Raw genomic sequence first — 17,526 nt, forward strand, 5'->3', positions numbered from 1 at the left:
AAATTATTTAGATAGTTAAGGGAGACGAAAATTTAATAGCCATGTGTGACTGGAATTCGACAGTAGGAAAAGGAAGAGAAGGAAACATAGAAGGTGAATATGGAATGGGGTTAAGAAATGAAAGTGGAAGCCGCATGGTAGAATTTTGCAAAGAGCATAACTTAATCATAGCTAGCACTTGGTTCAAGAATCATCAAAGAAGGTTCTATACATGGAAGAGGCCTGAAGATACTAGAAGGTTTCAGATAGATTATATAATGGTAAGACAGAGATTTAGGTACCACGTTTTAAATTGTAAGACATTTCCAGGGGAAGATGTGGACTCTGACCACAATCTATTGGTTATAAACTGTAGATTAAAACTGAAGAAACTGCAAAAAGGTGGGAATTTGAGGAGATGGGACCTGGATTAACTGAAAGAAGCAGAGGTTGTAGAGAGTTTCGGGGAGAGCATTGGGGAACGATTGATAGGAATAGCGGAAAGAAATACGGTAGAAGAAGAATTGGTAGCTTTGAGGCATGTGTAGTGAAGGCAGCAGAGGATCAAATAGGTAAAAAGACGAGGGCGAGTGGAAATCCTTGGGTAACAGAAAAAATATTGAATTTAACTGATGAACGGAGAAAATATAAAAATGTAGTAAATGAAGCAGGCAAAAAGGAATACAACCATCTCCAGTTCTGGTTACCAATTGTCAACTGGCATTGTTTTTGGAATGCCGACAAAGAATGGAACGGTGTAAGCACCATTTTAGAAATCGTTTACCTGGTGACAAAGAGAAGCCACCATAGAAAACTTCGTATCTGCTTTCTTATTACTGGTTTCACCCTACATATTCAGGTACTCATCGTCTTTCTTTCTTTCGCTTTCAGGCTGTATCCCGCATTGTGCACAGGGTCGGCAGAGTTAAGTACGTATTTGGTATGGTTAATTTTAAGGGGTGGCCGGATGCCCTTCCTGCCGCCACCCCATACCCCCCGGGACGGAATTAGTGTACCCCAGCTGTCTGTGTCTAGTGTAAATCGTGAAATAGTGTGAATGTGTTTCAAATGTCTGCGAGTCGTGTAACTGAGGCGGGACGTGGGGACCATCCCGGTATTCACCTAGTAGGATGTGGAAAACCGCCTAAAAACCACATCCAAGCTGGCCGGCACACCGGTCGTCGTCGTTAATCTGCCAGGCGGATTCGATCCGGGGACGGCGCGCCTACCCGAGTCCAGGAAGCAGCGCGTTAGCGCTCTCGGCTATCCTGGCGGGTTGGTTGGTTGGTTGGTTTGGGGAAGGAGACCAGACAGCGTGGTCATCGGTCTCATCGGATTAGGGAAGGAAGTCGGCCGTGCCCTTTGAGAGGAACCATCCCGGCATTTGCCTGGAGTGATTTAGGGAAATCACGGAAAACCTAAATCAGGATGGCCGGACGCGGGATTGAACTGTCGTCCTCCCGAATGCGAGTCCAGTGCCTAACCACTGCGCCACCTCGCTCGGTATATCCTGGCGGGTCCCAGGTACTCATCGTCTGATGACAGCAAATTCAAAGCTACACTCAGAACCAACGTTAGACACTTAGTTGACAGAGCGGAACTAGCAATATAAAAGTCAAAATACGCTACCTGCCGCCGTTTTTCTTTATCTGAATAACTAACAGCCACCTGCGTTCGGCGATAATGATTGTCGGTGACTTTGACGGGGCAATTTGCTGGCAGTTTTTGTATCTGTTTGCTCAGACCTTTAGAAATAAAATTGTGAAGTGCTTTTCAGTGCTTCGGTGAAAGGAATGCAGACTCTTCAGAGTTATCGCAATACATACGGCCAGAATCTCTTGATAACAGTGCATGTGGAAGTGTTTACTATCGATAGCTAGATGGAAAGTTCGTGACAGATAAATCTTCTCGTATCAGAAGATCAACATTCTGTCTGAGATGTTCACAGTCTTTGAGAGTCCCGAAGTCTTGATGACTACCCCGGTCGTACGTTACTCTGCGAAAAAGCGCAAAATCACAGCGTCGCACCTGATTTGGATGTCGGCTTCCTGGCTCCCTTAGCGCCATCTGTGACGTTTTCGAAGGATAAGAACAGTAATGATTATCGTCCTGTCAGATGGATGATGTCAGAAATGGAACAGTAGTTCGTTTTGAGAAGAAGGGTAAGAGCGTGAGAATTATCCAGGTGGCCGCTTCTGGAGCTTTGGGAAAGGACAAAAAACTTGTAAACCCAGGCAGACATCTGAACCCCATTCTCCGGAATGACTGCCTCGTGGCGTAACCACTGTCTTCTTTCGGTAGTTGTCCTTTTATAATCTGTTCAACAGTTTTTATCGTTTTCAAAATCTCAAATCATATTTATCTTCTGTACCGTTTATGCTCAATAGTCCTGGGGTTCCCTTACTGCATTGCACACACAATTTTTTCTCTGTTGTACCGCACTGCAGCTCCACAACGCTCATAAGTAGTACACGATAGGTGGCTCTGTACATTTTCAAAAAAACAAACCTGCATTTTCAGTGCATTTTTAATGAAACGTTGATGTACTGGACTGCAGTTCCCAAGTGGTTCAAAATGGATCAAATGGTTCCATGCACTATGGGACTTAACATCTGAGGTCATCAGTCTCCTAGACTTAGAACTACTTAAACCTAACTAACCTAAGGACATCACACACATCCATGCCCGAGGCAGGATCGAACCTGCGACCGTATCAGGCGCATGGTTCCGCACTGAAGCGCCTAGAACCGCTCGGCCTCAGCGGCCGGCTCCTAAGTGGTTAGCTGCAGGATAATCCATGTACTGTCTTCGTTTCCACGCGGTAACGTACATTCAGTCTTCTTGGAACCAGTCACACGCACCGTTACACTAGCTAGTTCATAAGAACCTCTCCTGCTTTCTTCACAGCAGAAAAAAAATCTCGGAAACTGTGGGAACGTAAAACGGGATGTACAGCATAGGGGATTCCTCATGACCGTCATCCAGACCCTTGACGAACTTAATAATCATTCTGACAGAGAAGCAATACACATTCACATGTAAACATAGTGGATGTTGTAAGTGAATATGCCTCAGAACTTAGTAACATCAGCTATATCAAAGCCATAATATGCAAGTACTAATAATTCCCATGGAGACTAATATCTAGTTAACGTGTAAATAATCGATATCTTTTAGTAAAAAAATATGATAAACGTAATGTGAAAACGACATGGCTACTCCAGCTGTACGTAAGTACTATAATACAGCTGCCCATGCAGCTGCAACATGATACCACAGTTCATCAAGAGTAGTGAATGGCGTATTGTAACGAGCCAGTTGCTCGGCCACCATTGACCAGACGTTTTCAATTGGTGAGAGGTATGGAGAATGTGCTGGCCAGGGGCAGCAGTCGAACATTTTCTGTACCCAGAAAGGCCCGTACAGGACCTGCAACACCCGGGCGTGCATTATCCTGTTGAAATGTAGGGTTTCGCAGGGTTCGAATGAAGGGTAGAGCCACGGGTCGTAACACATCTGAAATGTAACGTCCACTGTTCAAAGTGCCGTCAATGCAAACAAGAGGTGACCGAGACGTGTAACCAATGGCACGCCATAGCATCACGCCGGGTGATACGCCAGTATGGCGATGACGAATACTCACTTCCAATGCGCGTTCACCGCGATGTCGCCAAACACGGATGCGACCACCATGATGCTGTAAACAGAACCGGGGTTCGTCAGAAAAAATGACGATTTGCCATTCGTACACCCAGATTCGTCGTTGAGTACACCATCGCAGGCGCTCCTGTCTGTGATGCAGCGTCAAGGGTAACCGCAGCCATGGTCTCCGAGCTGATAGTCCATGCTGCTGGAAACGTCGTCGAACTGTTCTTGCAGACGGTTGTTGTCTTGCAAACGTCCCCATCTGTTGACTCAGGGATCGGGACGTGGCTGCACGATCCGTTACAGCCATGCGGATAAGATGCCTGTCATCTCGACTGCTAGTGATACGAGGTCGTTGGGATCCAGCACGGCGTTCCGTGTTACCCTCCTGAACCCACCGATTCCATATTCTGCTAACAGTCATTGATCTCGACCAACGCGAGCAGCGATCTCGCGATACGATAAACCGCAATCGCGGTAGGCTACAATCCGACCTTTATCAAAGTCGGAAACGTGATGGTACGCATTTCTCCTCCTTACACGAGGCATCACAACATCGTTTCACCAGGCAACGCCGGTCAATTCCTATTTGTGTATGAGAAATCGGTTGGAAACTTTCCTCATGTCAGCACGTTGTATGTGTCGCCACCGGCGCCAACCTTGTGTGAATGCTCTGAAAAGCTAATCATTTGCATATCACAGCATCTTCTTCCTGTCGGTTATATTTCGCGTCTGTAGCACGTCATCTTCGTGGTGTAGCAATTTTAATGGCCAGTAGTGTAGATAAAATTCAGTTGTTGCTGTCGCATCATTTAAGGTCAAATCAGTCTAGAAGTAACGCCTGTTGTACACTGTGTACCTTGAAAATCCACCGCATGTACATTATTTGTAACTGAGACAGTTTAATGCTTCATGCATTTCTTATTATTTTTGAATGGAGACATTCGCCTTTTGTTGTTTTTTCCCATATGTAGATTTTTGTCAAATATACGTGTAGCATCGAATTGTTCTTAACTTTTTGGTAGTTAATTAATCCCATGTCGTTTGAATACAGATTATCCAACGCCTCCAGCCCCTGTTATATGTGAGGGACGTTGTTTTCTTTTTGACATTTCCGTCGTCCAAATCTTCTTTCAAATAACAGATAGCGTCCGATCAGCCTAAAGGCAATAGGATATATGCTTTTATTTTATATTTGTAATTGACGCTCAGGCATCCGGCGACCCTTTTATTGACTCACTAGTACGACGGCCGTTAAATAAGTACTGCAAGATAGTTTTTTTTTTCTCTGCGAGTTTCGGTTGAAAAATTTGGAATTAGTTGTGGGACGTCGTCGAATATTCCCGCTTCAGCCACTACAGTTTCATTAAGTTCTGATAGGTGTCGACGTTAAACGCGGCCTTCAAAACGGCGTCTATAATGGAAGCGTGTTCCAAGCAAAGGGCTATCATTGAGTTTCTTTTGGCAGAAAACCAGAGCATCTCAGATAGTCATACACACTTGCAGAGTATCTGCGGAGACCTGGCAGTGAATAAAAGCATGGTGAGTCGTTGGGCGACCCGTGTGCCACCGTCGCAGCAAAGCCACGTAAACCTGTCCGAACTCCCGCGTACCGGCTGGCCTCACGCAGCTATAACTCCTGCAATGTTGAAATTAAAGAGACAACTTGAGCGTTTTCGTCACCACAAAAATCAAACGAACTTCTCCGTGACAACCCAAGGCCTCACACAAATCTCCGCACCCGAGAGCAGCTCACAAAACTTCATTACACCTTCCTCATCCAGCCTACAGCCAGATCTCGCACCTTCCGACATCCATCTGTTTACTTATATGGATATGGTGTCCGTTCTTTCGGTCATGTCCGAAAGAACAGACACCATATCCATATAAGTATATAGTTCTGGCAATACCGGCCATGACCTTCTTCTTCTGTGCGGATGCAGACATATTAGGCTAACTCTTACGGGACTTGGTAAGAATATCTTCCACGAGTAATGAGTATGTCGGGTAGGGACACTACGAATGTGGTGTGTGGACATATAAGGTGAGAATGTGGATCCCGCGGGAGGCGTGCGCGAGATAGTCCCTGCAGTCGCGCTATCCTCTGTGCCCTCAGTGGCGCAACTGTATAGACTGTCTGCCAAGTAAGCAGGGGATCCCGGGTTCGAGTCCCGGTCGCGACACACATTTTCACCTGTCCCCGTTGATGTATATCAACGCCTGTCAGCAGCTGCAGGTGTTAATATATAATTCTAATTTCGTCTATCTGTTTGGCTCAATGAAGGATGCATTCCGCGGGAGATAATACGAGGACGATGGGGAAGTTACTGATACGGCAAGACGCTGGCTTCGACGTCGACCAGTACAGTGGAACCATGCGGGTACACAGGCCCGATCTGTGAGGTGGAGTAATGCTGTGGCAGTGAACGGAGATTATGTTGAAAGATAGGGTTTTTTGCCAAAAGAGAGGGGAATAATATGGTGTACAAAACCAACTTGCTTTCAGAAAAAATTGTGTTGGATTAGTTATTGAACGCATCTCGTAGAAACAAATAGAACCTGCTTACTTAGTTCCTCTCCACATATTGTTCAGTAGCAAACTTCTTTCATATAGCTCACCCTGCCAGGATGCTTAGCTCCTCCACATATATCCACAAGCAGGGTAGCAGGTCAGGTACTTATCTATCGAAGCGTGGGTGTAAAACAGGTAGTCTATACTGCCAGGCGTACTACATTATGTGACTCGGTTACGACTGTGGAGAAAACATCGGGTGGTAATTTATGTGACGCGTTTGCAGAAAGATTGCTAGACTCAGAGAAAAACCATCTAACACATTGAAGTAGATATCAGAGTATCTGTACCTATACCTCTAACAACCTGTATTAGTAGTAAGAGACCTCTGTCACACAGCTTTCATATTTCCTGAATAATGATGACTAGCTCCGGCTTCCCAAGTTTACGAACCTTTCGGTGAAGACCAGCCACCACGACATCCTCTGACAATGGTGTCATTCGGATGTGGTATGGCTGCTCTCCCAGCTGTTGTCAGTTTCCCAGGCGTTGCAGAGGCTACTTCTCACCTAACTGGTTCTTCTTTTGCATATACTGGTCTCCTATTCTTAACTTTCGCCTGTGTGTGCATTGCAATGTGGACGTTCTGTCAACTGAACAATACAAGTGGTATGGTTATGCAGATGCTATGGAATGAAATGAGACGCCAAGTGTGTCTGAAATTAAGTAGCTGAATTTCAGTTAACCATTACTAAAAACTTAAAGCTGTATACTACAGAAGCCCGCCCGGTTAGCCTTGCGGTCTAACGCATGGCTTTCCGGATTGGGAAGGAGGGCCTGGTCCCCGGCACGAATCCGCCCGGCGGACTTGTGTAGAGGTCCGGTGAGCCGGCCAGTCTGTGGATGGTTTTTAGGCGGTTCTCCATCTGTCTCAGCGAATGCGGGCTCGTTCCCCTTTTTACGCCTCAGCTACACTATGTCGGCGATTGCTGCGCAAGCAAGTTCTCCACATACGCGTACACCACCATCATTCTACCACGCAAACAAAGGAGTTACACTCGTCTGGTGTGAGACGTTCCCTACGGGAGTCCACCGGGGCCGAACCGCGCAATAACCCTGAAAGAGTGGTTCGGTGTGGGGCGGCGGAAGGGTGAAGTGGACTGCGGAAGGGTGAAGTGGACTGCGGAAGGGTGAAGTGGACTGCGGTAGTCGTCGTGGAGTTGCGGACCACTGCGGCTGCGGCCGGGACGGAGCCTCTCCGTCGTTTCTAGGCCCCCGGTTAACATACAATACAATACAATACTACAGAAGCTATCTTGTAAATTTCTATCTTGTGCAATGCAGTGAAAAGCGCTACAACGCATAAACCTAACAGAGTAAAAATTCTGCACGAAATTACAAACTGAACTTTGAATGAACAAATGTGCCAAATGCTTCTGTCCAGTTCCCAGCATATTTACATAACAAAACTGACCAAGTAAAATGCCTAACATTGAATGAAACAACTGCCCGAACTTTTAACACTGTACTGTAAGAGTGAAAATATCTGACAAAAGAAATTGTATCTGAACTAAACTTTAAGTGACTTTGATGATAATTTTGAAATTCAATGCTTGTCTGTCAATGACCTAACAGTTATGTTAAACTGGCCCTAATAAACTTTCGTGGTTTACTTTGTGGCAACGGAAACTTGGAACTGATCGGAAGTGGTGAACGCTAAAATGCAGCGCAGCAGCAAAACAAGCTAAAGAAAACCTTGCCCAAGTACTTTGTAAGAAAAAGCAGCTACACTGAACACATCTTGCATTGAGCTTTGAGTAATAGTATTCCGACCACTAAGTGCAATGCAGTGACATACGATTACAGAAGAAAAAACTTTAATACGACGAATTACTGAATGATATAAAATAGACGAGTATTTAAAACCGTTTTTTACGAAACTGACTTTTATCTATTATAACAGTCTTTACAATATTCACTTCATATGAGTGGTGAATCTATAGCCCTGAGCCCAAGCCACGTGCCGACAATCAAAGACCAAAAGCAATAAAAAGCAATAAAGAAAATTCACAGTGAAAATTTACTTTTCGCACATTGATCATAAGCAGTGCAGCGACAGTATTAGCCAAAATTCATCATTTGGGTTTGCAGCTCTTGTACATTTTTTTAAATTGTTGGATGTAGGGTCCGCCAGTTATGCGAAACACCGTTTTTCCGAAGCTCTCAAACATATTTCAGCACCTCTGTGCCATCATCAATGGGTTTCTGTTATATTTAAATTGTAATGTGATGATTTTACTAAATGATTACAAAATTAGGGAAATATTTAGTTCAAACAACTATCTCTTTCTGTTAGTTACTAGCTTTATATTCGGTTTGCATGGTTTTACAGGACCATTTGCGTATTATTTCGTACTGGTATCTTGTCATCTGCAACCAAACGATGTTGATAAAAAATTTGATGGGAGTTAACCTGTCACTTTATGCTTTAAACGTAATTTAGTTTGTCGCGTTATCTCGCGCATATATTCGTTTTTACTTACGTTTTTGTATGGCAAGTCCTTTTTTCTCAGCATCCTGTCATTACAGATTAAATAAAACAGGAACCCACTGATGACGGCACTGAGGTGCTGAAACATGTTTGGAAACTTTGAAGCCGGCCGCGGTGGTCTCGCGGTTCTAGGCGCTCAGTCCGGAACCGCGCGACTGCTACGATCGCAGGTTCGAATCCTGCCTCGAGCATGGGTGTGTGTGATGTCCTTAGGTTAGTTAGGTTTAAGTAGTTCTAAGTTCTAGGGGACTGATGACCACAGATGTTAAGTCCCATAGTGCTCAGAGCCATTTGAACCATTTTTTTGTGTTAAGTCTCATAGTGCTCAGAGCCATTTGAGCCATTTGAAACTTTGTAAAAACGGTGTTTTGGATAACTGGCGCACCTTACATCCAACAATATTAGCCAATATCTTCTCACTTCTAAAATCAATCTTTAAAAAGCCATATTTCCAAAAATGGACGTCCTCTGTGTTTTGCAACTCTATCCTCCTAGTTGTTCCCAGACCGCTGGAAAGTGTGACCAACACCAGACTCTCCCACTTAATACTACCGACTGATACACGGGCAACGACAACGCTACTGACAAAGGTCACATTGCCTGCACTCAGATCCCCTGTGGCGTAACTTGACGACTGTTCAAAATGTTCAAATGTGTGTGAATTCCTACGTGACCAAACTGCTGAGGTCGTCGGTCCCTAGACTCACTCACTACTTAAAGTAACTTACGCTATGGGAAACACACACACAAACACACACGCCCGAGGGAGGACTCGAACCTCCGGCGGGAGGGGCCGCGCTTGACGACTGCTAAAGAATAAAAGGGGACTCACATCACTTCCACCGAATACCAAAAATAGCTAGAAACCTTACACTCATTCTCAGTTGGCACCGTGAGACTACGTGCATCACCAAGGAAATCTATCTGGCTCTAACGGAAGTTGAATCTGCGCCCTACAAGCGGCACTCAGACACGCTAACTATTCTGCAGTCGCCTTGACAGTTACCAGGAAATCCAGCAAGTCCCAGTTTGGCACAACGTTTCATTAATCGTGAAATATTCAGAAGTCTGAACGGTTCAAATGTTCAAATGTGTGTGAAATCTAACGGGACTTAACTGCTAAGGTCATCAAAAAATGGTTCAAATGGCTCTAAGCACTACGGGACTTAACATCTGAGGTCATCAGTCCACTAGACTTAGAAACTACTTAAACCTAACTAACCTAAGGACATCACACACATCCATGCCCGCGGCAGGATTCGAACCTGCGACCGTAGCAGCAGCGCGGTTCCATACTTAAGCGCCTAGAACCGCTAGGCCACAGCGGCCGGCGCTAGGGTCATCACTCCCTAAGCTTACACACTACTTAACCCTGTAACCTCCCCACAAGAAAATATTAATTAAATGATGAACCATGAACCAAGTGTAACCTCCGCACAATAATAATAATTAAATGAATTTTAAATATTGTAGCCTCTGAACAAAATTGGCTCCCATTTATAATCTCTGTGCAGAAATGCATTCACATTTAATGTTCCCACAAAATTCATTTCTCATTTAATGTTAAGTTCGAAACAGAAAAATTCCTAAACACCAAAATAATAAAAAAATTCAGTAACCTGGTAAATTTTATGACGACAGCAACGCTGCGCCTCGGCCCTGTACTCTGAATAAAAAAGCAAAAATTCTTACCTCAATAAAAACTGCGAATATATCTGCTCTTACATAAAAAATTTTCGGCACAGCTCCGTGCAATGCTGGCCTATGCTTTGTGACTCGTGAAAGGAATTAATTATTCATTGGATAAAATCTTTAAATTGAAATGAATGCTTTTTTTAAAAAAAAATACTTTATATTATAAAAATTATTATTGGGGCATTTTTTTAAGAAATTGATGACAGTTAATATACATTACTAGATATGCGCAAGGCTGCTTCTTTACCTTCTACAATAATACCCATCCTCCAGAGTCTCGACCAGAGCAGACTCCCGACACGCGCCGACACGCGCACACAACTGCCGACTACTGCCGACTCACGCAGACTACACAAGACTACTGCCGACTAGCGACAAGCAACAACTAACTACATACTGCTCTCTGGTCAGAGACTCTCCCATGCCTTGCCCATCGCCGGCAACGCATACGTCTTACAACCCAAATTATCCTAAGGACGAACACACACACCCATGCCCGAGGGAGGACTCGAACCTCCGCCGGGACTAGCCGCACAGTCCATGACAGCAGCGCCTCAGACCGCTCGGCTAATCCCGCGCGGCTCTCAACGGTTACTTCACCCGGAATCTTCGGAACAAATGACATCTTGCATACTTCTCCGTAAGTGTAAGCTATCCAGAACAGAGGTGATAATGAAGTTTGGTGCGTTCTGCTGTGCTGCGACGACGGTGTACTGAGAGTCATATACACCGCGAGCGTAGGTAGGGAGGTGGGCGTAGGATCTGAGTGGCGGCCGGCAGGTGCGCGGCCCGCGTGCGGGAAAGTGCAGGCTGGGCTCGGCTCGGCGGTGCGCGGCGCGCTTTATCTCGGCCAATTAAAGCGGTTTTCGTGCGGGCGGCAGTGGCGCGCAAGGCCGGCCCGATAACGCCGGCTGCCGCCACCGCACGCACGCGGCAGGCAGCAGGCCAAGGCGACGCCGAGCTGCTTCGCGGTCCGCCTCGCCCACTGCCCAGTTGCGGCGTCTCTGTGCCTATGAGAGCACAGCGCGCTGTCAGACGTATTTGGATATCACGACGGAAGAACACATTAGTGGGTCTGCGCACACTTCAGAGCCCGTCACGGGACAGCGATAGGCACACGTACAGATGCCGGTAGTATCGCATGCACAATGTACGAAAGGGCAGTGCACTGCCGGAGCTGTCATCTGTACTCGGGTGATCCGTGTGAAAATGTTTCCGATGTGCTTATGGCCGCACGACAGGAATTAACAGACTGAACGTCGAATGGAAGTTGGAGCTACACGCATGGGACAGTCCGTTTCAGAAATCGTTAGAGATTTCAAAATTGCCAGATGCACAGTGTCAAGACTGTGCAGAGACTACCAACTTTCAGGCAATGCCTCTCATCACGGACAACGCAGTGGCCGACAGCCTTCACTTAACGATGAAGAGCAGCGGTGTTTTTGTAGAGTTGTCAGCGCTAACAGACAAGCAACAGAGCATGAAATAATCGTAGAAATCCATGTTCGTATCCGTTATTAAAGTCCGGAGAAATTTGGTGTTACTGGGCTATGGCAACAATGACCAACGCGAGCGCCATCCCCAACAGCATGACATCGCCTGCTGCTCCTCTCTTGCGCTCGTGACCATATTCGTTGGACCCTAGACGACTGGTAAACAGTGGCCTCGTCGGGTGAATCACGTTTTCAGTTGATAAGAGCTTGTAGAAGGGTTCGAGTGTGGCGCTTACCTCACGAAGCCACGGGTTCAAAAAGTGTTCAAACGTTGTGAAATCTCATGGGACTTAAATGCTAAGGTCTTCAGTCCCCAAGCTTACACACTACTTAACCTAAATTATCCTAAGGACAAACACACACACCCATGCCCGAGGGAGGATTCGAACCTCCGCCGGGACCAGCCGCATAGTCCCTGACGGCAGCGCCATATACCGCTCGGCTAATCCAGCGCGGCTTCCATGGGTTCAAGTTCTCAACAAGACTGGTGGTGGCTCTATAATGTTGTGGGCTGTATTTACATGGAATGAACTGGGACCTCTGGTCCAACTGAACCGATCATTGTCCCGAAACGGTTAGATTCGACTACTTGAAGACCATTTGCAGCCAGACATGGACTTCATGTTGCCAAACAACGATGGGATTTTTATGGGTGACAATGCGCTATGTCACCAGTTTGAACGTTCTGGACAATTCAAGCAAATGATTTGGTCACCGACATAAATCCTATCGAACATTAATGGGACATAATCAAGAGGTCAGTTCGTGCACAACATCGTGCACCGCCAACAGTTTCGCTATTGTGAGCGGCTGTAGAGGCAGCGTGGCTCAATATTACTGCATGGGACTTCCAGCAATTAGTCGAGCCACGCCACGTCGCGTTGCTGCACTACGCCGAGCAAAGAAAGGTCCGACACGCTATTAGGAGGTATCCCCCTAAGTGTGTCTCATGAGGGTCCATCTCCTCAGTACTGTTCACGCCACTCTCACCTCCTCTCCCACTTCTCCACCCCGTCAAATCCTCTCTCTCACAAGGATACCCCAAAGAGGCTACTGTTCTCGAAACGACTGTTCACAGCCGCAGGGTTTTCCTTTTCTCATTTAATCATTTTGCCAGTTGTGGTGATACTCAAACATCAGTGCTTGCCGCCTGCACACACTCCGGCAGTACTCAGTAAATCTATTAAAGTCAGAACTCTGACTAGCTCAACCAATATTACAACGAAATCATCGTACGTACGTAGCTAACTGCACACATTTGTTTCAAAAATAAAGCGAATACCTTGAGTCTCATCACAGTTGTATAAATCCAATACGGAAAACACGCAAAGTTGCAAAATAACTCTAATTATTACTTGATGATGACTAGTTTCGGTTTTTTAATTCGTAACCCATTTTCAAATCACTCTGTGAAAACACAGAGCAAAAAATACAGTTTATCAAAGAGCCATTGCGTGTCACAAAGCGCAATGTCTAACATATCAAAAAACATACTATCAAATCAAATTAAATATCACTGCGCACAGAAAAACATCGTGACAATCGTTACCCAAAGGAGTATATTGCAAGTGATCATGTAAACGGATACGTACAGATACTGAGAGCCTAACCTCAGTCAGCAAGACGAAATTTTCCTGCAGGTGACACCCCTATCGACGTTTGGGGAAATCTTTATTGCATACCGTAATAATTACTAATACAATAAAATAATGAATACAGGAGTGTAATAATCACACCGCTAAGAAATTATGCATCGTTTTTCTTTTAATACAGATTTTCTTAAATCGAAACAGAAAGTCAATTTATAAATAAGACAACTAACATAGCGTCCAACACGGCGACTACAGCATTACGTGAACCATCGTTTACGAACTAATGTAGGCCAGATCAAACAAATAGTCTAAAACAAAACCTTATAATAAAACCTATTACATCTTTTATTAATGAAAAGACGTCGTATTTTAAAATGAAAATCATAGTAGCAACTACTCTGAAGCGCCAAAGGAACTGGCATAGGTATGCCTATCCAAATACAGAGATACGTAAACAGGCAGAATACGGCGCTACAGTCTGAAACACATATATAAGACAAATGGTGGTAAGTTCCTATGGGACCAAACTGCTGAGGTCATCGGTCTCTGGGCTTACACAATACTTAATCTAACTGATACTAACTTACACTAAGAACAACACACACACCCATGCCCGAGGGAGGGCTCGAACCTCCGAACCTCCGACGGGGGGAGCCGGGCGAACCGTGGCAAGGCGCCTCAGAGGGAGCGGCTACCCCGCGCGGGTAGACAAGTGTCCGGCGCAGTTGTTAGATCGGTTACTGCTGCTACAATGGCAGGTTATCAAGATTTAAGTGAGTATGAACGTGGTGTCATAATCGGCACACGAGCGATGGGACACAGCATCTCCGAGGTAGCGATGAAGTGGGGATTTTCCCCTACGACCATTTCACGAGTGTACCGTGTATATAAGGAAATCAGTAAAACACCAAATCTCCGACAACGCTGCGGCCGGAAAGAGATCCTGTAAGAACGGGACCAGCGACAAATGAAGAGAATCGTTCAACGAGACAGAAGTGCAAACCTTCCGCAAATTGGCGCAGATTTCAATGCTGGGCCATCAACAAATGTCAGCGTGCGAATCATTAACGAAACATCATAGATATGGGCCTTCTGAGACGAAGGCCCACTCGTGTACTCTTGATGACTGCATGACACGAAGCTTTATGCGTCGCCTCGGCCCGTCAACACGCACATTAGACTGTTGGTGACTGGAAACTAGTTGCCAAGTCGGACGAATCTCGTTTCAAATTGTATTGAGCGGATGGACGTGTACGGGTATGGACACAACCTCAGGGAGCCATGGACCCTGCATGTCAGATGGGGAATGTTCAAGCTGATGGACGCTCTGTGATGGTGTGGGGGCGTGTGCAGCTGGCGTGATATGGGACCGCTGATAAGTCTGATAAGATTCTGATAGGTGACATGTACGTAAGCGTCCTGTCTGATCACCTGCATCCATTCATGTCCATTGTTCAGTCGATTGATTCGGGCAATTCTAGCAGGGCAATGCGACACCCCACACGTCCAGAATTGCTACAGAGTGGCTCCAGGAACATTCTTCTGAGTTTAAACACTTCCTCTGGCCACCAAACACCCCAGACATGAACATGATTGAGCATAACTGAATGCCTTGCAACGTGCTATTCACAAGAGACCCCCATTCCTTCATACGCTTACGATTTATGGACAGCCTTGCAGGATTCATGGTGTCAGTTTCCTCCGGCACCACTTCAGACATTACTCGAGTCCATGCCATATATTGCGGCACTTCTGCGTGCTCGCGGGGCCTTACACGATATTCAGCAGGTGTACCAGTTTCTTTGGCTCTTCAGAGTATTAACAACATTAACAAACATAAGCTCTTAATGGTTTATAAAGTACTAATCAACACGTTTTTGCAGTATAAGGAGGATCCTTGTGGTCTAAATCGAAAAGAATACCTCTCCTCCTCTCCCCTGTCTGTCTTGAGTAGCAGCGCTATGAGGATAAATGAGGTTGGCATTCTATGAATCAATGTCTGATGATCCTGGAGGGATGACTCCTTTGGATGTATTCAAGGAAACACCGTGTAAAAATCCCACCTTCCTCCACCCAACGATCCCTGCCCCCCTATTAGTGGCGCTTCTTTCCATTCCTTTAATCATGTTGTAATTTTTCTCATTTGGTCTTGGATTCGTTTATACTAATGTTTTATGTATGAGCCAACTCTGAAGGATTGCAGCTCTTCCACTGTATAGGTGTTTTTCTGTGGTAACTGGTTGCTGCTCTCGAGGCTATAAGAAAAGTATAAGAACTATAAGAACTATAAGAAAAGTAAATTTAATTCTAAGTATGAGAGTGATTTTAGATTTTTTGTAGATCACTGGTACCTGTGAATCGTTATTTTTCGAAGAAAACACATGCTTAACGAACTACTAGCGCAGAGCTGGCGGTGCCAGGTAATCAGATTGTGAGGATTATTTTTAATAATGCATTAATAATTTTGTGCCGCAGTATGCCATGTAACTATTGTTGTTGTGCCCGTTATTCTGTTGCTTTCTTTTCTATTGTCGTATCTCTTTGGAACATGGGGTAGTACCTCTCCCTAGCGATAGGAGTCGCAGAATAAAATACGGTCTTGCTTTCGATTTAGGCCATAAACGTCCGACTTACGGTCGAAAAATGTGTCACAAGGCATTAAGAGTTTAATACTTGCTAATGTTGTTAATGGCTGTTAGTGCTTTTCATTTTAAAATAAAACATGTTTTTCATTACGGAAAGATAAAAAGTTGGTTTTATTAAGAAGGCTTCCTTTTACACTGTTTGTGATTTGTGATATTAGTTTTAAAATCTGACATATTTTCATAAAAAAGATAAAATTGGTTTTATTATAAGATTTTATTTTAGACTATGCCTGTTTGTAAACGATGGCTCGCGCAACGCTTTTGTACACCAAGTGGGGCGCTATGTGTGTTGTCTTGTTTATAATTTGACTTCTTGTGTCGATTGAAGAAATTCTGTATTAAAAAAGTGTATAGTTTCCCAGCGGTGTAGTTTACATACTTCTGTATGCATTATTTTCTAGTACACTACTGGACATTAAAATTGCTACACCACGAAGATGACGTGCTACAGACGCGAAATTTAACCGACAGGAAGTAGATGCTGTGATATGCAAATGATTAGTTTTTCACAGCATTCACACAAGGTTGGCGCCTGTGCCGACACCTACAACGTGCTGACATGAGGAAAGTTTCCAACCGATTTCTCATACACAAACAGCAGTTGACGGGCGTTGCCTGGTGAAATGTTGTTGTGATGCCTCGTGTAAGGAGGAGAAATGCGTACCATCACGTTTCCGACTTTGATAAAGGTCGGATTGTAGCCTACCGCGATTGCGGTTTATCGTATCGCGAGATCGCTGCTCGCGTTGGTCGAGATCAATGACTGTTAGCAGAATATGGAATCGGTGGGTTCAGGAGGGTAACACGGAACGCCGTGCTGGATCCCAACGACCTCGTATCACTAGCAGTCGAGATGACAGGCATCTTATCCGCATGGCTGTAACGGATCGTGCAGCCACGTCCCGATCCCTGAGTCAACAGATGGGGACGTTTGCAAGACAACAACCGTCTGCAAGAACAGTTCGACGACGTTTCCAGCAGCATGGACTATCAGCTCGGAGACCATGGCTGCGGTTACCCTTGACGCTGCATCACAGACAGGAGCGCCTGCGATGGTGTACTCAACGACGAATCTGGGTGTACGAATGGCAAATCGTCATTTTTTCTGACGAACCCCGGTTCTGTTTACAGCATCATGGTGGTCGCATCCGTGTTTGGCGACATCGCGGTGAACGCGCATTGGAAGTGAGTATTCGTCATCGCCATACTGGCGTATCACCCGGCGTGATGCTATGGCGTGCCATTGGTTACACGTCTCGGTCACCTCTTGTTTGCATTGACGGCACTTTGAACAGTGGACGTTACATTTCAGATGTGTTACGACCCGTGGCTCTACCCTTCATTCGAACCCTGCGAAACCCTACATTTCAACAGGATAATGCACGCCCGGGTGTTGCAGGTCCTGTACGGGCCT

The sequence above is a fragment of the Schistocerca nitens genome, chromosome 9 (assembly GCF_023898315.1).
Source record: "Schistocerca nitens isolate TAMUIC-IGC-003100 chromosome 9, iqSchNite1.1, whole genome shotgun sequence".
Classification (NCBI taxonomy): Eukaryota; Metazoa; Arthropoda; class Insecta; order Orthoptera; family Acrididae; genus Schistocerca; species Schistocerca nitens.